At 43.0% G+C, this 22,357-nt stretch overlaps 1 long non-coding RNA gene across 4 annotated transcripts; it reads right to left on the bottom strand.

The window, feature by feature from the left end:
• Positions 1-379: 379 nt before the first annotated feature.
• On the bottom strand, positions 380-21,555 carry LOC118992912 (uncharacterized). Of its 4 annotated transcripts, XR_005067731.1 has the most exons (4): positions 21,442-21,555; positions 21,028-21,338; positions 8,599-8,606; positions 380-390 (listed from the first exon to the last, which is right to left on the bottom strand). It is a non-coding gene; the product is annotated as an uncharacterized LOC118992912 (long non-coding RNA). The 4 variants fall into 4 exon arrangements; XR_005067732.1 differs by lacking the exons at positions 380-390; positions 8,599-8,606 and adding an exon at positions 3,857-3,866; XR_005067734.1 differs by lacking the exons at positions 380-390; positions 8,599-8,606 and adding an exon at positions 5,911-5,921.
• Between the last annotated feature and the right edge of the window lie 802 nt (positions 21,556-22,357).

Raw genomic sequence — 22,357 nt, 5'->3', positions numbered from 1 at the left:
AATTTCATTTGCTGTTATTGGTCTGTTCAGGATTCCTACTTCTTCATTGAGTTTTGGAAGATTATATTTTTCTAGAACTTTGTCCATTTCACCTAGGCTTTCAAATCTCTTTGCATACAATTCTTCATAGTAATTCCTTACAATCCCTTCTATGTCTGTGGTATAAGTTGCAATCTCTCCTCTTTCATTTCTGATTGTGTTTGTTTGGGTCCTCTCTCTTCTTTTCTTGATGAGTCTACTTAAAGGCTTGTCTATTTTCTTTACCTTTTCAAAAAAAAAAAAAAACAACTCTTGGATTCATTGATCCTTAGAATTGTGCTTTTAGTCTCTATGTCATTTAATTCTGCTCTGATCTTGGTTATTCCCTTCTTTGTAATTGCTCTGGGCTGTCTTTGTTGTTGTTCTTCAAGTTCTTGCACGTGCAGGGTTAGGCTGTTTGTTTGAAATGTTTCTGTTTCCTTTGAGTAAGCCTATATTGCTATGAACTTCCCTCTCAGGACCACATTGGCTGTGTCCCATAAGTTTTGGGTTTGTGTGAGCTCACTTTCATTTGTTTCCAGAAACTTTTTGATTTCTTCCCTAATTTCAATCTTTACCCCTTCGTTGTTTAATAGTATACCATTCAGTCTCCAAGATTTTGGGTTTTTGGGGTTTCTCTCCTGTGGGGTTGGTTTCTAATTTCAGTCCCATTTGGTCAGAGAAAAAGCTTGGTATGATTTCAATTTTCTTGAATTTGTTGAGTCTCGTTTTGTGTCCTATCATGTGGTCTATATTTGAAAATGTCTGATGTGCATTTGAAAAGAATATGTATTTAGCTTTTTTTGAGATGAAGGGCTCTACATATATCAGTCAAGTCCATTTCATCTAGGGTGTTGTTTAGTGCAGCTATATCTTTGTTGATATTTTGTTTGGAAAATCTGTCCATTTTTGACAGGGGGATGTTAAAATCCCTTACTATAATTGTGTTGCTGCCAATATCTTTCTTGAAGTCTTCTAGGATTTTTCTTATATATTTGGGTGCTCCTATGTTGGGTGCATATATATTTATGAAGTTAATGCCTTCTTGGTGAAGTGACCTTCTGGGTCTCTCTTTATGGCCCTTTTTTTGAAGTCTGTTTTGTCTGATATTAGAATTGCTACCCCGGCTTATTTTTCTTGACCGTTTGCTTGGGAAATTTGTTTCCAACCTTTCACTTTTAGTCGGTGATGCTCTTTTGTCATGAGGTGGGTCTCCTGTAGGCAGCATATGTGTGGGTCATGCTTTCTTATCCATTCAGCTGTTCTATATCTTTTGATTGAAGCATTTAATCCATTTTTGTTTAAGGTTATTATTGAAACGTACTTATTCATTTCCATTTTTGTACCACAGTTCCCCTCTGCCTTTCTCTTTTCCTTCCTTTCCTTAAAGCAGTCCTTTTAGTATTTCTTGTGGAGGTGGTTTGGTGGAGGCATATTCTTTTAGACTTCTTTGGTCTTTGAAGCTCTTTATCTGGCCTTCTAGCTTGATTGAGAGCTTTGCTGCGTAAAGTAGCCTTGGTTGTAGGTCTCTGGTTCTCATTACTTGAAATATTTTTTGCCATTCTCTTCTTGCTTGGAGTGTTTCCATTTAGAAGTCAGTAGCTAACCTTATTGGGGCTCCCTTGTATGTTACTTCCTTTTTCTCCCTTGCTGCCTTTAAGATTCTCTCTTGGTCTTGGAATTTTACCATTTTAATGATGTGTCTGGAAGTGGGCCTCTATTGGTTCCTCTTGAATGGGACTCTCTGTGATTCCTGGATTGATGTAACTTTTTCTCTCATCAAATTAGGGAAATTTCCCATCATTACTCTTTCAAATAAGTTTTCTACCCCTTGTTCTTCTTCTTCTCCTTCTGGTATTCCTATTATTCGAATATTATTATGTTTCATATTATCTTGCATATCTCTTAGTCCCTCTTCATTCTTTTTCAGCCTCTTTTCCCTTTCTTGCTCTTTCTGGGAGATTCTTTCTACTGTGTCCTCCAACTCGCTGATCCTATCTTCTGCCTCATTGATCCTGCTTTTCATCCATTTCCTCTTGGCCCTTGCTGATAGTTTCTATTTCCTTTTTCATGTTGATATAGTTTGTGGAGAGCTCATTGTAGCACCCCTCTAATTTCTGGTAGCTCCCCTCTAATTTCTGGTAGGTCATTGTGAGCTCTTTGAATTTCCTGATAACTAGTGTTTTGAATTCAATATCTGATAGCTGACTTGCCTCTCTTTCATCTGACATTATTTCTGAGACTTCCACCTTTTCTTTCATTTGGGCATTGTTTCTTTGTCTTCCCATTGCTTATGAGACTCTTCTTGTTAGCTTCAGCTTCTTAAATTGATCTGTTCTGACTCCCTAGGTTTATGGTGTGAACTTCTGTGGTAGAATACCTGTGATAATCAGTGACACAGTCTCCTGCAGGTATCTTGATGTATTCTGCTTCCACCTAATCCTTTCTTTGTGTGTGTTTGATCACCTGGATGGGGAGGGAAAATGGTTTATGACCGCAGGAGAGTACTTTATGATATTTATAGTCACAGCCGATAGGGAAAAGATAGAAGGTCTTTCAGCTCTATAGAGTGTTAACTGTAATCTTCAACCCAATTTGCCACTTTTTAGAAAGGATAGACTAAATATAAATTCTTGTTGGGGAGGGAAGGCTTGTGAATTGTATCTAGAAAGCAGTGAGGTTGTGGGTGGTCAGATTTTGAGGTAAGCTGAGAGTAAAGAATAGTTAATAGATGTTGCCTGTGATCAAGAAGAGTTAATCTCTACAGTAATAAAATTCAGAAATCTTTAAAGTGGGCTAAGATCTGAGAGATGTGTTGTGACGTATTTACAGTGGTATAGAAAGCAACAAACAAACAAACAAACACACGAAAAAAAGGGAAAGAAAAGTGAGGAGAAAGCAATAAGTTTGGGGTGAAAGGAAGAAGGACTAAAACAGGAAAGAATAAAGGAGAGTAACAGAGTACTGAAAGATACAGCAAGAGTAAAATTAAAAAATATGAGTACTGGAAAAAGTTTTTTTTAAAAAAAGTAAAAAATAAAACTCCTTCCTTGTTGGTTTCAAACTGTCCAATCTGGTTTTTCTGGTTTTGGCAGGACCCCTCTGTGGGCTGGGCTGTTGGCCCAGGTGCACACCCACCCGCCAGCAAGGATACTAGACTGGGGTGTGTGTGACTGCCCTCCCAACAGGCTGCCTTGGGTCCCACGGGATCTGGTACTGGTCCTTTCCAGTCCTGTGGCTGGGTGAGAAGCAAGTCAAGCTGCCTTCAGAGGAGAACACCTCAGTCCACTTTCCAGTAAAAACTTCTCCAGAAAGTGTGCCTCTCAGACCAGCCCAATCCCCAACCTGACTGGTTACGACAATGCTCCTCTCAAATTTCCTGGGCTGGCAGGCTGGTGGGCTGGCAACCACAGAGATTACAACTGAACATGGCCCCATGCCCTTGCCATCCTCCCTGCACACCTAGGCAGACAGGTCTCTGCCACCCAGCCCCGCCTAGATGGTAAGGGAGGGTGCCAGCTCTTCCCAGGACCAGGCAGTCGGCCCAATGCTCCCCTGTGTGCTGGGCTCCCTATGAGTTCTCCGAGGCACTGGCTGCCTATGGAAGCCTCTACACCCCTAACACAGTGACAGCGGGGGCTCTGAGGCATTTCAGGCTGGCAGAGTGCAGCTGGCCCTGCCGCTGCTGCTTTTGTCTTTACTCACAGGTGCTGCACTTCCGATGAGTCCTCTGTGGCAGACGCCTTGATGCTAGCCATAGATAGAAGCCTCTGGGCACAGGAACTGCAGCAGCAGCAGCTCTGAGGTCTTTTCATGCCAGCCAATGGCTGCTGGTCATGCTGCTGCTACTTTTGACTTTACTCTGGGGTTCCTGGCTCTGGAGGGCTGCCAGCCCTGCTGCTGCCACTTTTGTGTTTACTCACAGGTGCTGGGGTCCTGATGAGTCCTCTGTGGCAGTTGCCCCTGTAGCTGGGTGCAGGCGGAAGCCTCTGGGCCCTGACCGCAGGGGCAGCCCCAGCTCCCAGATCTTTATGTGCCGGCCAATGGCTGCTCTCCTGCGGCCGCTGCCACTGCCCTTGACTTTACTCAGGGTCGCCGGGCTCCCAATGAGTTCTCCATGGCAGAGGTCCCTGTGGCTGGGCACAGACGGAAGGAAGCCTCTGGGCTCCGACCAATGAGGCAGCTGTGGCTCAGAGGTCTTTATGAGCCAGCCAATGTCTCCCGCTGGCCTGGCCGCCACCGTCCTTACTCCCGTCCCTGAGCTATCGCATTTGTATAGGCTAGTTTACAAACTAAAACAACATAGGATACAAAAGGTACAAAATTTTGGAAGAATGGCGAGTTTCTAGCCCTGGCTGACATAGCTCAGTGGATTGAGCGCGGGCCTGCGAACCAGAGGATCGCAGGCGATTCCCAGTCAGGGCACATGCCTGGGTTGCAGGCCGGTTCCCTGCAGGCTAACTACCAGCAGGGGTCGTACAAAAGGCAACCATACATTGATGTTTCTCTACCTCTCTCCTTCCCCTCTAAAGATAAATAAATAAATAAAATCTTAAAAAGAAAAAAAAAAAGAATGGCGAGTTTCTGCCTCAGAGCTCGTCCCCTCTAGAACACCCAAAGAAGAATAACCCTGTCACGGTTCGCCAGGCCAGCCTGATCCTAGGCTGTGCCCAGAGTTTCTTCCCATCCAAAATACTGTTCAGTAACAAATGCAGACAGCTGCGGCATGATCACCCAGGCTTTCTTACCATGGACTTTTCTAACTCAGAGAGTTCAGAGATGTGTGCAGAATCAGGAATTCAGAAAATATGCCTGCAAGAAACTGTTATAAGAAGAAGAATATGCACAGTAAACCATCCCAAAACTCAAAGTGCCCCTGTTCCTGGGATGGTTTTTGTTGTGTTGTGTTCAGTGATCCTGAACAGCTTCTTGGGGTCTCAGCTCCTCCTGCAGGAAACTTTGTCTCTAGGCACACACTGACTTCCCCTCACAGTGTCTCTGGCACAGCAAGAGCAGTGTCTTCAGCTCTCAGGCTGTTTAATCCTTTAAATAGACTTGGCTCTTGGAGGTGTCCCTGATGAAGCTTAGCTGGCATTTCACTGTTGGTTGTATGCTGTACTTCCACCGCTCCATATAACATCAACTCACTCCAGACACTTCCATGGAGCCCGCAGCTCATTAAAAAGAATCCAGAAACAGCACAGGTAAACAAGAGGGTCTGGAAGTGCTTCACCAGGCTTGGGCCTAACTCATGAAGCTACACCTTAGGCAGGGCCCCTAGGGACAAGGTGCATCTGTCCCTGTCAGTCACATGTAGTCAATGCCATACCCATGTCTGACATCTGAGACACTGACACTGGGGGGTCTGTCACCAGGAACAGGAATAGACACAGTAGACTCCTCTTATTCTAGAGTACAGCTCTGCCTTCTACAGAGACCTTGGCCTCATGTGAGGAGAGAGCTGTGAGTCTACTACAAAGGGGAGGTTGTGACCTGGAACCGGCAGATAAATTTGCCTATGGTCAAGCCTTTATCTTATAAGTGGAGAGGGCCAGAGGACACTCACCCTGGTCACTCTCAGGCTTCTGTTGGAATGTCTCTGCTCTTAAATTCACTCATCTTGTTTGTCAGGAGTAGCAGATCACCTGGTTTATTGGACACAATGGAATGATATCAAAGGACAACCTGACCTTTGTGAGCATAAGAATAGATAGATGGTGGACCAGATGAGTAGAAAACTTTAGATTCTCATGCATTTTACAAATTAGAAAACAAATTCCCCTTGTTCAGAGAGTTTCTAAGTCCCAAAAGTCTAGTATACATATAATTATAAAAATTTATATATTTTCATACGAATAGTATCTACTTCGGTAGAAACAATAAAGGAAAGTCATAGTAAATATCTAATTTCTTTATTTCTGAACTTTTATAAGATGCTGGTAAGTTTGCTTGCTGTAGAGTTATTGTTGTTGCTAATTTTCAATATTGGTCCATTTAGCACAGTTTAATTCACAGATATGTTCCACATGCACAGTGTTTCATGGTGTTCAGCTCAGAATAAATGCCCTGTACAACCTTGTCCATGTGTCAACTCACAGAGCAAGGTTTGTCCCCATCATAAGCCTCCCTGGCTGAGGGGATTAGGCACTGCAAGGGCTGCTCCTTGTGCTTCCAAGACAGTATCCCTGCCCAATGTTTATCTGTGCACTGAGAGTCCATCACCATCAAGAGAGTGTGGCAAAAGAGTATGAACACATGTAGAGAATTTTAACACCCCCGGAAACCCTTTATGCTGAACCTCTTTCCTCTCATCCCCCAATGGCTTGCTGACTGTGACATCAAGTGACTGGGGTGGGCACAGCACAGTGATAATTATTCAGTAAGAGGTTACTCTGCACCAAATGCCACACTGTCATTATTGTATATAATCTTTCAGAAGTTTGAAAGCATGACAAGCTTAGTTAAAATGATCAAACCGAAGTGGAGCCTCAAACTTCCTGGGCCAATGACCCTCCTGAATGGTGTTACTGCCCAGGCCTTCAAGCACAAATCAGCCAGATTCTTGTGATGGGTGACTGGGTGGACCATGAATTTGTAGGTCCTACCTCCAGTGAATCCTGGACCTGGCTCCATGTTCTGTGGTAAATACTGAAATGGTTCAGGCACTATATCCACTTCTAACACTGCCTTCCTGACCTCCACCCAGGAAACTTGTCTGTGTAAGAAAAAAAAAGAAGAAAAACTGTCATTGAATATCACTAAAAGAAAACCCACGCTTTACTTTTTACAATAAATATGACAGCGACTCTTCAGGAAGTCAGCCCTTGTGATCGTGTTACACAACAATCCTAATCCACCCTGGGTGCGATAACAAACTCCTGTGGTTTGGGTCACTGCCAACAACAGACATGTATTTCTCACAGACCTGTTAGTGGGAAATCTAAGAATAGATGCTGGCAGATTTGATGTCTGGTAAGAACCTGCTTACTAGTTGGCTGTTTGTTCTCTGTGATCTCAGAGGGTGGACAGGACAAAGGAGCTTTCTGACTCCTCTGATACAAAGGCCCTAATGCTGTTCAGGAGAGCTCCACCTCAGGAGCATCATCGTCCCAAGGCCCCACCTCCTAATACCACCCATGGGCCTCTGGTTTTAATACATGAGTTTTTGAGTGACAAAAGCACAAGCTCACGGCAACAAGTGAATCAAATCATTACTCCACGCAGATGAAAAGCTACACAAGTAGAGCTCCCCAAAATGAGGATGCCCATAATTCTGAGGAAGATTCTCACCTTTTGGAGCAGAAATGGGACCCAAGCTATTCATAACAAACTGACAACCTTGTAGACTGGGCAGGTTCTATGGTGGAGTTGAAACCAAGATGTCATGTAATGTGTTATTATTTTCATTATTGCTTACATATAACCATAACCTTCATTTCCTAGGGACTCAAATCATTTTTACTCCTGATGTTTGGTAGCTTGGTGCTCTCACTCATGTTTCCTAGATGTTCTGTGAAATAAGGAGTCAGGCTCTAGTGTTTGATGTTGGATGCTGACATGTTGAGGTTCAGTACTCTCTCTCCTTCTGTTCACTTCTGCTGAATCTGACATGGAAGTAGGATTATCCCTAGTTTGGTGCAGATGGACGATGGAAACCACACAAACCACTCCTCTGAGTAGAACCCAGCTTGGGGATGAACAATAAAACCTGGACCAGATCTTTATCTGACATGATGCAGCCACACCTAGCTTGCTAAAAAGTCTACCCTGCTCTCAACAGATTCCTCAATGAATGGACAAACTTTCCACAGCCCCTCTGTGTGTGTGACATCATCACTCTGGACACCACAACAAGGTATGGTAGGGGTCCCTTTATGTCCACATGTTGTCAACTGCCATTGATGCCATGGATGTGTAATTAAGTCAATTACCATCACCCCTGGATTTTTTCCCCTCTGGTACTGGGTTCCTATAACTCTGGTGTCCACTGTCCAGCATGCATGTGCCCTGCTGCTGGTAGCTTAGACTCTGATCTGTGTGGGGATGGGCTGCTTCTTGTTTCCAGCAGAGCCTCTGATTGGATTCAACTGATTTGGGCCAGGAGGTTTGATGATTCATTGATATTTCATTAGAATACGAGAAAGCAAATGTATGTGACTCCTTGATTTTGGAGCATATGAGAGGGTTTTCCTTCTATGACAACAAGCCTATATAACTCAGATACTAAAGAAGTCAGCACAGAAGCATTAAGGGAGGGAGGCTCTGACAGGGAAACTGGTGTGTGGAGAGTCAATCACACACCTTCATCTGCAGCAGCTCCCAAGATGGTTACTGTGCTCAGTGTGACCTGAGAACTCCCTGAGGTCCCAAGCGTCCCCTATAGCCCAACCCTCCTACCTCCCACAGGAGGTTTATGTCTAGGGTCACACTGGCTTTCCTTCACTGTGTATCTTCTCACAGTAATACATGGCCATGTCCTTGGCTCTCAGGTGTTCATTTGCAGGTAGATTGTGTTCTTGCCATTGTCTCTGGAGATGGTGAATCGATCTTTCACAGAGTTGGCATAGTATTTGCTACCACTACTACTACTAATGTATGAGACTCACTCCAGCCCCTCCCCTGGAGCCTGGCAGAGCCAGTGCATTCTGTAGTTACTGAGGTTGAATCCAGAGGCCACACAGGAGAGTTTGAGGGAACCACCAAGCCTCACTAAGCCTCCCCCATACTCCACCATCTGCACATCACACTGGACACCTGTTAACACAAGAATGTTGGTTAGGAAACTGTCACTTTCCACTGTTTTTCTCAGCCGTATCACTTGCATGCTCAGTGTCTCGCATTATCCATGAATTACCTCTTAAAATATCAACAAGGAAAATCCAGCTGAGCCCAAACACTCTGGTGAGTTGTCTGTGTTCTGTCCTGAGCAGGAACTGGGAACACCTGGGAATGCTGGGCTGGGCTCCTGTCCCAGAGCTTCAGGTTCAGGGCTGGGCTGCTTTTCGTGAGCAGAGAGGTGCCATTTACATGCCTTCCTGCTATATACGGAGCTCTGGGGCTGGACGCTGACAAGAACCACATAGTGCCAGAGTGTGACACATCGAAGGGTTGAAATAGTGCATGACCTAGGGTAGTAAATTCTTACAAAACAGGGGGATTTAAAATGACTGATGCCTTTTAAAGTCACCAGTAGTGAACTCTCCAAGAGGATTCAATGTTCACAAGCTGAGGGAGAATTTAAAAAAGCAGGCGATTGTCGTTCATGTCCCAGGAAGATCCAGCTGACCCCTTTTCCCCTACAAAACAATCAGGGTGCAAACTACAAAGAGAGTGTGACCCTAGAGCACATGGACCCAGTGTTGGGGGAGGTGGAACATCTGTGTGGATCATTGGAGACAGAAGTGTGAACTCTACAGAGAGCAGACTGTGCTCCAAGGTCATGTTCATAGAATAAAAATTGGTGAAAAATGTACAGCAGACTCACTGCCTCCTTTTGTTTTTATTCTCTAGACTCTGTGGTAAAACCATATTCAAATATGTGGACATAGAAGAAATTCAGTCACGACCAGATCTGCTTTGTTGAAGATGGAGGTGGAAACTGGGTAGTGAGTATATTGACATTTTAGGAAGTTCATTATGGAAACCTTGATGCAAACCACTAGTAGAAAATAACTGATTTAAATAAAATCATAATTAATATGAAGAACATTATTTTTATGTATCCATTGATTGGAGGATGAATAAGTCATTCAACACTTCCTATTAGTGGACCTCATGGATTTACCTTTATATTAAAACTGTTCATCATTGCTGGTTCAGCCTGATGCTCACTGTCAGGATCTGTGTTTACATGCACATGTGAAATAGCTGTAATCAGAGAGCAGGAGACAGATTCAATTTGGCACCCTTGTTCTTCTATAGTTGATTTCAAAAGAACCATCTCCTCTTTCTGTCTCTGTCTCTATTCATGTCTGCATGAGACCCATGGGAAACTTTCACTAGGGTTGTACCTTATGAGTGTCCACTGAACTTGAACCTGAAACACTGAATATATCAATGTGCAATGTAGGAAAATAGACTCCATGCATGGGGGTGAATTACTAGGGATGGTAAAAGAAACTCATTTGAGCTGAAACACTTACTCTGACCTCCAGACTCTGCAAGAATAAATATGTGTAGATGACTGTGCCAGATTTGTGATTAGTTCAGTTTTCATAGGAATATAGTGCAGGTTGGATGTGGGCCTCCCATTGTGAAGCATGTCCTCACCCTCCTCTCTGATGTATGATGACCACTACTGGCCAGGGACCAGGACACTTGAAAGGCTGTGATCTCAGATGAGGAGACTTCTTAGAATCTCACCATAATTTATTACCAATAGAACAATGTGATGTCATAGACTGTGCTGGATCCTGGAACACTGTCCACCTTCATCTTTGCTACCAAAATGCCATATCTGTGATGCATGGCCAGACAAAAAGGACACAGACTTTTATCCTTGACTTTCATGTACTTATTTTCACCAACCACACTTGCACTGTTCAGATTATAGGGGTATGCTCTAGAAATTTCTGGAAAGACCCCCAAACTTTCCCCTCACCAAGATACCCAGATGGAGCCTACAAGTTGTCTGTGAGGGACTCTGTTCTCATTAGTGTGGAAGCAATGAGGTATCTGTCCCATGTCATTCTAAGTCCTGAGCACATTCCTACTCTTGGACTTGATTGCATGGGTAAGAAATGGGAGAGCAACTGGGTTTTGAGACAACTTCAAAAAATGTCAAAGGACAGCCCTTTTTTCTACATTTAAAATTAAAAGTTGGACTGGATGAGAGGATTCCAGTATTTTGATTTCATCAATTTCAATTGCATATTTAAAATGATTAACATTATACCAAATCATCTTCCATGTAGGAGACCAGTTTGTTTTGGCCTGGCAAATGTGACTCAGCTCTGCATGAAAAACATACAAAAGTGAAGTGATGGGCAGGATCCTGACCTTCAAACCAAGTTTTCCCATGGGAGTCAGGCCTAGAAAATACATACAGATTGCTATGGCTTGCTCTTGCGAAAACTCCATCACCCTGGTCTAAAACAAAAAATATGTATAGTCTATCTTCAAGATAATATCCAAATCCTGTATGAGTTTTCCCAATGAAGAGCTAATCAGCTCATCATCATTCCCCTCTGCATGTTATTTTAATTTTTCTTGATTGTACCCAAAAATTTTATTGTAGACCATAAAATTCTATGTAATAGAATTTAAATATTTCTCTGATGTAAGACCTCAGGAGAAAAGAAAAGCCTGTCTAGACAAGGGTCAAGGAACTCCCCTCTTGAGGGAGTGGCTGAGGCATCCATAGGCACTCTTCCCTTGAGAGAATAGTCATGCCATTCCCTTTTTCTCCACAGGATTGTTGTCACCTGTGCATTCATTCTTGTCATCAGTTACAACAGGCAGGCTCTGCTGGCCAAGGTCTGCCACACAATCATCTTCCCAAGTTCAAAGAAATGTATGAAGTAGAGTCATCATTGCTGAATTTGATAATCATAATGCCAAATACGATAACATTTAATGTAAATTTGGTTGTAAAATTAATAGCAAAACAAAGAACAATCTTTCCCTTGACCTGGATGAGGACCATGGTCCTGCAGGTGGTGGTATGGGTGAAACCCCTGTCCCAGTCCTTGTCTAGTGAATGGGCCACGCTGCTCATGACCTGCTGCCCATTGGCCAGTCAAGACCGTGCCGCTGAGACAGGTGTAGACATGCTGTATCCTTCCTTTCATCTCACTTCTCTCAGGGCAGTGCTGCCACTTCCCATAAGTGAGCTGCTCAGGAGGCCTCCAAAGTTTCTCAACCACATGAGATGCTGAGACTGTGGAGTTACCATCTCCCAATGACACAGAGGCCCTGACTTTGGGTCAGAAGATGTTTTGAGACCGGTGAGGATGACAGGATCTTCTTGCTGGTCATACAGATCAGTTTGGTACCTGCCATCCCCACCTTCCCCGAGACCTTGCTCAGGGGATCTGGAGACTGATGTCCAGGGAAGGGGTCTAGGAGCCCATGATGGGCCAAAATTACAGATAGAGGGAAGCCAGTGTACAGAGTAGTTAGTCATATTGCATTAAATGACTAAACTGAAGTGAAACATACAAGGGGATTTAATAGCCTGGTAAGTGCTTAAAACCTGATTTACTTCACCAAACCTCATATAATCCATAAACAGAAAATATCCACTGAAGCACCATTATTTTATAGGTCACAGAAAGGCCTGCAGTGCATTTGAGAGACTGATAACATCTGTGGAACACGTGGAAATCAAGGAGAGAGTGTACTGTGAGGGTCATAGAGGAGTGTCCAGGTTAGTTCTGGTCCAAGGACTCAGGACTCAGTCCCAGGAGGAACACGAGTGCCACGGTTTCTGGAAGCAGGACCAAAGCTACTGTGGGCACTCCAGTTCCAAGGCCATCAAGCATGATTGTCACACTCATTCCCTGAAGGACTTCAATGGTCAGGTAGGACCTCCCACATGAGTGTCTGACACCTGAGACACCCACACTGTGCGGTTGTTACCAAGGACAGGAGGAGACCCAGTAGTCTCATCTTATTCAAGATGATAGACCAGAGCTCTACCTTCTGCAGAGACTCAGCCCGTGTGAGGAGACAGGTGTGAGCCCCCATATCAAAGAGGAGGGTTTAACTTGGAATCGCAAGAAAAATTGGCATGCAGGGCAAGTTTTTTCCTATAAGTGGGACAGCACTAAGTTTCAACTACCGGGTCTTTCAGGAGCCTCTATGGGGACATTTTTCCCTTGAAATTACTCAACCTGTGACTCAGGTATAGGGGATCACCTGGTTTCTGAGACACATTGGAAAGAGATCAACAGACACCCTCACTGTTATGAGCATAAGAAGAAATCGTTGACGCCCTGTGCAGGGGTGGGAGGGTGGCATTTTAAAATTCTCTTCCATTTAGTTTTAAAAGGTATATCATTAGGGTACAGTTTCTGAATCAGAGGAAATATCACACAATTATAATTCATAATTATGAAATATAATCACAATTATATCCATGATTAACAAAAATAATATTATAATTTCACACAAGAAATATCTACCACAGTAGAAAATTTTGAGAATATATCAGTCATTATATATGTACTGTTTCTTTTCTTATTAAACATTTTTATTGTTGTTAAAGGACAGTTTTCTAATTTAATCTATGTTGCCATTTTGTTTCCAGTAAATCCCTCCCAAACACAGACAGGTAAGACATCGTGAACTCATTTTTAAAGTTTTTTTGCTCACTTATTGTTAGAGAGAGGAGGAGAAAGGGGGAAAGGTAGGGAGAGAAACATCAATGTTTGGCTACCTCTCATACACCCCTCACCCGGGACCCTGCCCACAACCAAGGCATGCGCCCCAGCATGAAACCAAATCAGCGATCTCCCACTTCAAAGTCCTGCACTCAATCCATTGAGCCATAACACACCAGGCAGGGCCTGAATTATTGACTTTGGAAGTTATGTGATGGTGTCTAAGCCCCTTGTGCAAATTATTTTCTAACACAGGCCTTTTGCACATTGTGGAGACCTCAGAATAACCACAGCAGAAATACTCACAATTTTACATGAATGAACAACCAGAAAATTTAAAAAACATGATTATGTATGTTTACAACTCAGAAATCTACATTTGTTGAAAAGATTATGGCAGTGGCTTAACTGACCTGTTTTCTCAGACTAGTGTTGTCAGTGATGTTTTGGTTCAGGGGGCAGGAAATGAAGAGAATTTTAAGTACAGATTGGCTCATTGTAAAGGGAACTTCTACCTGCACAGGAAACCCTCACTCTGAGCCTTTCTAAGCCCTGTTTCTGGAGATGATCTCTATGGTAAGAGGGTTCTGGAATCATCCACACAACATATAATATACTTAATATATAATGAACACTTTCTTCCATCAGACATGCAATTTGGAAACATAGTCTTCATGTTCTACTCCATATTTATTGGCTTAATGGATGTTTGTCGGGACAAACTTCTCTAATTTTAGCAAAGTGTACTTTATCAATATTAAAATGGATCTTTTGTTAGGTGTTATTTTTTTACAAAAATCTTCCCAGAAAAATATTAGCTTCCACTGTCCATGTTTATTGGTTACAGCAGGTATAGTAATTAGAGCAGACACTTTAAAAATAAATAAGAAGAAGATGCTGACTTACGGTCACAAACAGAGTATTACTTATTTTCATGAACACAGTTCACTAGACATATGTGTTTAAAGACTTTTGTAGGGGAGGAGACAAAAGGAAGTACAGGGCATGACAGAGATAGTTTACATCATTTTAGAAAAGAGGAGTTTGTTAGAAATAGAAATGTTGAAGATTCTGCAGGTAGAGATCTAGGGAAACAAGGAACATGTCCCTAGTGTTTGCTAGTACACTAGTGGAAAGGGGATTGCTTGTTACCCATTCACATTTTCACAGTTTCTCTGTTACAGTTGGTAACTAGGTCACAGGTGTGGGAAATGAATACTTAGAAAGCTTTCAAGTCACTAATTGTCTGGTCACACTATGACTCACCCAAGCTGAATAATTCACTGGGGCTCCATTTAAAAAAAAATATCTCAACACTGACAGGGAAGAGAGGACACCCTTGGCTGGAGGAGCCATGGTGATGGTGTGTCCAGAGAAACATCATTTCATTGAAGCAAGACAATTGACTCAATCCAAGTTTTTCATCATCCTAATCCTCAACATCACCATTATCTTCATTACCATCACCATCATCATAAAGATAACCATCATAATCATTGCCATCACCATTATCATTATCATCACCATCATCATCAACATAAACTGCCTTCTTATAATCATTCTTCCTTTCGTTCTCTGTACTCATGGATATTGTTCACACATAATGAAATTTATCTCATGCTTTGCTCATTTTTATGGTTAAATAAAATAGGCAGTCACGATTTATATTATTTTATATTTGACTTGTCAAATGAAATCATATTCCTCTCTCTTCTCCATCTGCCCCACACGGAAAATCTGATGAGTCTAGGTCCCCTTTTTTGATGTCACTGGGAGACTGAAACCACACAATTTCCCAAAGCACATCCCTCTCACATAAACCTCTACAAAATAAAAACCCTCAGGAAGTTCCTTTTTTGTGCCATCAAAGCATGTTTATCTTGGAGAAGTACCCTTCCTGTTCTTCCCAGAGATTTAAACTATGTGCATGATAAATGTTCTATGTCCCATTGGTTTGTGTTTTTCATGAGCCCAGGCATCTACACAAAAGTTTGTGGGTCAATCTGCTTCTGCATGACATAACCTACACATGGTGCTGTAAGCCTGATGGCAAGTCAATGATCATTACCACTAACCATCTTTTGTTCCCTGGTGTTGGTCCCTATGCTCTGCTGAACATTGCCGAGCAGGCATGTGTCCTGCAGCTGGCCAGCTTAGAAACTGAGCTCTGTGGGACTGTGCCACACTGTTGGGTCTAGCCCAGACTCTAATTATATTCAACTACAAGGGCCAGAAGATTTGATTATTCCTTGGAATTGGACACAAGAGTGTCTGAAAATGACTCTGCCTCTTGTCCATGATGGAAAGATGTCTGTCTTTACAATAAACACTTCTAACTCAGAGAATTCAGAGGGAAGCACAGAATCAGGAATCCAGAGACCTTGCCTGAAGGAAACTGTTACAGAAAGAAGAAACCACACAGGAAACAGCCCAACCCTCCACCTGCAGCTACTCCTGCGGTTGTCCACATTCAGAGATGTTCAGTGCCCATCGATGGTCACAGCCCCTCCTGCTGGAAGTTGCAACTCTTGCCTCACTGAGTTTCTGTCTCTGTGTGTCTCATGCAGTAATGCATGACTGTGTCCTCAACTTTCTAGCTAGCTGTTCATCTGTAGATAAGCATTGCTTTCTTTAATTTATTTTATTGTTGTTCAATTACAGTTGTCTGCATTTTCTACCCATCACGCTCCTCTACCCCCACCAAACCCACTTCCCTTCCTTTCTTTTACCCTGTTTTGGTTTGTTCATATGTCTTTCATAGTAGTTCCTGAATATCCTTCACACCACTATCCCTTCCCACCTCAGCTTTGGTTACTGTCAGATTGTTCTTAATCTCAATGTCTCTGGTTATATTTTGTTTGATTTTTTCTTTTGTTGATTAAGTTCCAGTTAAAGATGAGATATGGTATTTGTTCCTCTCTGTCTGGCTTATTTCATTTAATATAATGCTCTCCATTTCCATCCATACTGTCACAAAGGATAGTAGTCCCTCCTTTATTTCTGCTGTATAGTATTCCATTGTGTAAACCTGTTGTAGACTGCTCTGCCTGGTTCTAGGAATTGTATCTAGACCCCTTGTGGCTAAGGGTGAGGGATGAACTCTGAAATTGGAGCTGCAGGAGACAAAGCTTGTCTTTGGTAGCAAATGCTGCCTCAGTTTCCTCTCCCTGCCCCCAAAGCTTGGTCAGTAGTCAATGTCCCCTCACAGTGGGGGGCAACCTAAGCCAGACTTGATCATGTGGGAGGCCTTCATAGAAGGACTCGGGTGCTGCAAAAAAGAGCAATGGACTCTCTCCACCAGGCTTTGACATAACCCAAGTCCCCATGTTCTGTGGGAGAATCACTTCCTGGCTCTAACCCCCTAAAGCCTGAATACCTGTTGGGAGAGGTGCAGCTCCTTGCCTTTCTAGAGTGTGTCCTGGGGAAAATCTGGCATCACAAAGACTTCCTGATAAACCTGTGTAATCTCTGCTAAGCGTGCTTTCATTCATATGTTAAGGGTTTGAGCAGGAAACCCTAAAATTATGTTCCTGACAGACTCTGACTCAATCTAAGCCCTCAGATTTTTAAAAAATATCATCTACTGTTTGATTCTTGCTGCTCTGTATTCCTGTGTATTAGAACCCAATAAAAGGCCCTTGAGGAGGGGGCTCAAGGCCTTTTTCTCCTCAGAGAAACTGGCTGCTACTGGCCTTTTCCACTGAGAAACTGGCCACTGCTCATGGCCTATATCCTCTGGGAAAATGACCACTTCTCCTCCCTAAGCAGATCACATCGTGTATTAGCCATATTTACTCTCATCCGTGGCACACAGGGGAACTTGAGAGGAAAGTCTCCCACACATAAACCTACCATAGATCCACTCCTTTACTGATGGGCATTTAGGTTTCTTTCAGCACTTGGATATTGTAAATTTTGATGCTATGAACTTTGGGGTGAATAGTTTCTTTTGGATTGGTGTTTCAGAGTTCAAATCCCTAGAGTGAGATTGCTGGGTCAAAGAGCAGTTTTATGCTTAGTTTTCTGAGAAAATCCCATATTATTTTCAACAGTGACTGCAACAGCTTGCTGTCCCACCAACAGTGCACTGGGGTTCCCTTTTCTCCACATTCTTTTCAACATTTGTTTGTTGATTTGTTTATAATGGCCATTCTTGCCAGTGTGAAGTGGTATTACATTGTGGTTTTAATTTTCATCTCTCTGATGGCTAGTGATTCTGAGCATCTTTTCAAATGTCTCTGGATCCTCTGTATGTCCTCCTTGGTGAAGTGTCTGTTCAAGTCCTTTGTCAGTTTTCTAATTGGATTTTTTGCCTTCCTGGAGTGGAGTTGTATGAGTTCTTTATATATTTTGGAGATCAAACCCTTGTAAGAGTTTTCATTGGCAAATATGCTTTCCCACATTGTTAGTTGACTTTTTTTATTTTAATGTTGTTTTCTGTAGCCATGCAGAAGCTTTTTAATTTGATGAGGTCCCATTTGTTTATTTTTTTCCTTTATGCCCCTTGCTTTAGGGGAGATGAGCAGTGCTTTTAAAATAATCACTTGAAACAGCAAAACTGACATACACTACTGCGGTGTATTCTATTGTGTAACTCTTAGTTTTGTTTCTAGTAACACCTTCAGACTCCAGTCTCTTTCTTGGAGGCTGGATGATCCAGGTTACAGAACAGTCACTGAACCTGAATCCAGAGCCTTTGGAAGAGAATTTCATATTCCAGCAGGCTGTCTCAGGTACCCCTCAGACTCCATCAGCTGCACATCACATCAGACACCTGTAGACAAGAGTCTCTCATTAGAAGTACACACCCTCAAATTCACACACTCAAATTCTACTTCATTCACAATGTTACATGTAAAAGCATTAAAACGGGTTCTCGGCTCAGCTCAAACTTCATGGTGCTTTCTCTGTGTTAACTGCTGGAGTGATTGCAAACAACAGAGACTCTGGAGCTAGGGCTGCTCTCTCAGGTGCAGGGTCAGTGGCAGGGCTTAGTTTATCAGCACAGGGAGCACACCATCTCCATTTAGTCCTCCAATTAGGGACACTGAAATGAAGTCCATGGGTAAGAGACCCTACTTGATTCAGAGGGACAAGTATCCTGGTTGTGATAGTGGGAACTTTATAAGAGGATGGTTAGTCTGTGTGCCATAAAGTTATTGTCGTTGCTAATTTCTACCATTGATCAGTTTAACACAATTTAATTCACTGAGATATTCCACCTGCACAGTGTTCTTTGCTATTCACCTCAGAATAAATCCCTTTGAAACCCTGTCCATGTGTGGACACACAGAGGGAGGTTCTGCCCCCATTGTCAGCCTCCTGGGTCTGAGGTCAGTGGTCACTGCAAGGGCTGCTGTTTGTGCTTTCAATACAGAAATCCTGCTCGTTGTGCATCTGTGCACTGAGAGTCCATCAGTGTTGAGAAAGGGAGTTGGAAGAAGGAATAAACATGTAGAATGTTTTAACTGCCCTAGATATATTCTGTGCTTAGCCTGATCCCTTTCTGCTCCCAATGGCTTATCATCACCTCAAGTGACGGACGTGAACACCACAAAAAAAAACACTAATATGCAAGGGGGTACTATGATCCAGATGCCACACTGTCATTATTATATACAATATCCGGGAAGTTTGAAAACATGACATGCTTTGTTAAAATGATCATAGCTAAGTAAACACTTTAACACCCTTGGCCAATGCTCCTCCTGAGTGTTGATCCTGTCCACACCTTCAAGCACACATCAGCCATGTCCCTGTGACATGGTGACTGGGAGAACAACAAATTTCACCTCATTCTATGCTGATGTGATAAATACTGAAAAGGGTTCATGGATTAAACCTACTTCCAACGCTGCCTTCCTGCTACATCTGTTTAGGAGCCTACCATAATGTCCAATCAGAAAATTTTTATGTGTGGAAGAAAATAACAGAGAAACACTGCCCTAGAACATCACCGGAAGAACACCCAGGAAGTATTTTTTACAACACCAACAGCAGTGAAACTCTAGACAGTCAACCCATGTGGTCATGTTACACTACAGTCCCAAACCATTCTGGTTGTTGTAACAAATTCCTGTGGCTGAGACACTGGTTTAAAAAAAAAGAAATCTATTACTCACAGATCTGATGTGAAAATGCAAGGATAGATGCTGACCATTTAGGTGACTGGTAAGATTCCACTTTGTAGATGGCTGTTCACTCTAATCTCAGAGGATAGATGGGTCAAGTCAGCTTCCTCAGTCCTCTCTCATGAAGGCCCTGCCTCCATTCATCAGAGCTCCACCCTGGGACCAACTCTTGTCTGAGGCTAGGCATTCTAACACCATAACATGAGTCTCAAATTTTAATGTGTGAGATTTTGAGTGACACAGTAACTCATAGGAACACAAAAGAAATCAAATCATGTTTCTGTCCACTGGAGTGAAAAGGCCACTCCAGCAGACCTACCCAAACTGAGGATCCCTATAGTCCATGGAAACTTCTTATCTTTGGAAGTAGAAAAGGAATACAAGTCCTCCAGAGCAAGCTGAATATCTTGTATAACAACAGGTTCCAGCCTAAATTTTGAGCTAAGATACCCATATAATTTATTATTATTTTCTCTTGTTGCTTACATATAGCAATTATTTTCATTTTCTAGGGGCTGAATTTGTTTCCTACTGATAATGGCTGCTTGCTTCATGTTCTCATTAATGATTCCTAGGAGCTCGATGTAATAAAAAGTGAGGATCATTTTTTTTTTTATGTTGGATGCTGACATGGTAAGATTCATCCCTCTCTCTCCTCTTGTGCACAGGTGGGTAATATATAGAGAAAGAAGTGACTCTCTCTAGTTCTATGTGGGTGGAAGATTAGAACCACGCAAACCGACCCTGTGAGGAGGACCCTCTTCAGCCTTGTCATGGATGAACAATAAGAACCAGAACAAGGCCCCTTACCTGATGTGAAACAGACATTCCTGACTTGCTGAAAAGTCTTCCCTGTTCTCAACAGACTCCACAATGAAGTGGAAAACTATCTCATAGTCCCATTTTGTGTGTGACATCACCATCCTGGACACCTGTGCCAAGTTAGAGTGGAGGTCGCTCTACATCTACATGATGTCACCTGCTATTGGTCGTCATGAACATGGAGTCAGGTCAATACTATCTCCCCCAGGGCACTTGTCCTCTGGCACTGGGCTCATATGCCTTTGTGCCCACCGTTCAGCATTCTTGTGTCTGCTTCTGGCTGGCTTGGACTCTGAGCTGGGTGGGGGGCCGGCTGGGCTGCACTGTTGGGTCCAGCAGAACGTCATGTTGAATTTATATGGTGTGGATCATGAAGATATGATGATTCAATGATGTTTCACTAGGATACAATTAGGAAAATGTAGGTATCTTTCTGTCTCCTGTGCATGTGAAAATATTTTCTTCCTATTATAGGAAGCCTCTGCAATTCACATGGTTAAGATGTCAGCACAGAATAATGAAGGAACTGAGGTTCTCTGAGAGAAACTGATGTGTGTTGAATTAACCCCACATATGCCAGGATACCAACACCTAATGTGCATTTGCAGCTGTTCCTGACCTGAACCCAGTACTCAATGTGACCTGAGCACCTCCTAGTGTCCTGAGTGTCCCCTGAAACTGCCTTGTCTCTTTCAGGGAAGTTTGTGTCTGGGCTCAAAATGACTTTCCCTCACTATGTCTCTCACACAGTAATACACGGCTGTGCCCTCAGCTCTCAGGTTGTTCATTTGCAGGTAGAGCTCATTCTTGCCATTGTCTCTGGAAATGGTGAATCAGCCTTTCAAAGAGTTGGCATAGTATGTGCTACCACCATTAGTATTAATTGCTGAGACCCACTCCAGCCCTTTCCATGGAGCCTGACAGACCCAGCTCATCCGGTAGCTACTGAATGTGAATCCAGAGGCTGAACAAGAGTGTCTCAGAGACCCCCAAGGCTTTGCCAAGCCTCCCCAAGACTCCACAAGCTGCACTTCACACTGGACACCTGCAAACACAAGGACATCAAGTCAATAAACTCTTGCCCATCCACCTTATATTTCAGACGTATCCACTCACATAATTAGTGTCTCCCATTCTCTAGAGATTACCTGTTAAAACAGCAACAATGAAAACCCAGCTGAGCCCAAACATCATGGTGAGTGGTCTGTGTTCTGTCCTGACAAAACTTCAGGAACACATGGGAATCCAGGGATGGGATCCTATTTCAGAGCTGCAGGCTTTGGGCTGGGCTGCTTTTCATGAGCAGAGGTGCCCTATTTGCATACCCTCCTACTACATAGGGAGATCTGGGGCTGGATGTTGACATGAAGGTCATAGTCCCAGAGTGTGAAATATCTAAGGACACATCTCTGTTACCAGTTACTCCCCATATTTGAGCTTGCATTGGTCCATGAGATGTGTACATGACCAAGGAGAGTGAATTTTCATGGCGAGGTTTTTAAAATAAGAGATGCCTTTGAAAGTCAGCAGTAATGAACACACCAAGGAAATTCAATGCTCATGACTGCAGGAACATCCAGCAGGTTCCTGTTCTTGTCATGGGAAGTCCCATATGTCTTATTTCCACTAGAAAATACAAAACAATCAAACTATGAAGTAAGGAGAGAGTGTGACTCTAGAGCTCCTGGACATGGTATTGGAGGAGATGGAGGGTCTGTGTGGTTCTTTTGGAGATGGAAGTGGGAACCCTTCACAGAAGTGCACAGTGTGGACTGGAACATATTTCTCTAGTGGAGTTTGGTGCTGAAAATGCAGCATATTCACAGCCTAATTTTTTTTTTAGTTTTTTTTTTAAATTATTTAATTATTTTTCAAGTACAGTTTTCTATCTATTACCCCCATCCCATCCCACCCCCGTGCTCCCCCTCCCTCCCATTTCCACCCTTCTCAGTTGTTGTCCATGTATCCTTTATATATGTTCCTCTAAATCCCTCCCCTATTTCCCCTGAAATTCCCTCCCCTCTCCCCTCTGGTCACTGTCAGCCTGTTCTCTATTTCAGTGTC

The sequence above is a fragment of the Sturnira hondurensis genome, unplaced genomic scaffold (assembly GCF_014824575.4).
Source record: "Sturnira hondurensis isolate 20B ecotype Veracruz unplaced genomic scaffold, ASM1482457v3 Scaffold0008457, whole genome shotgun sequence".
Classification (NCBI taxonomy): domain Eukaryota; kingdom Metazoa; phylum Chordata; class Mammalia; order Chiroptera; family Phyllostomidae; genus Sturnira; species Sturnira hondurensis.
The sequence above is the reverse complement of the archived record's forward strand: the minus strand, read 5'-3'. Positions and strand labels throughout refer to the sequence as shown.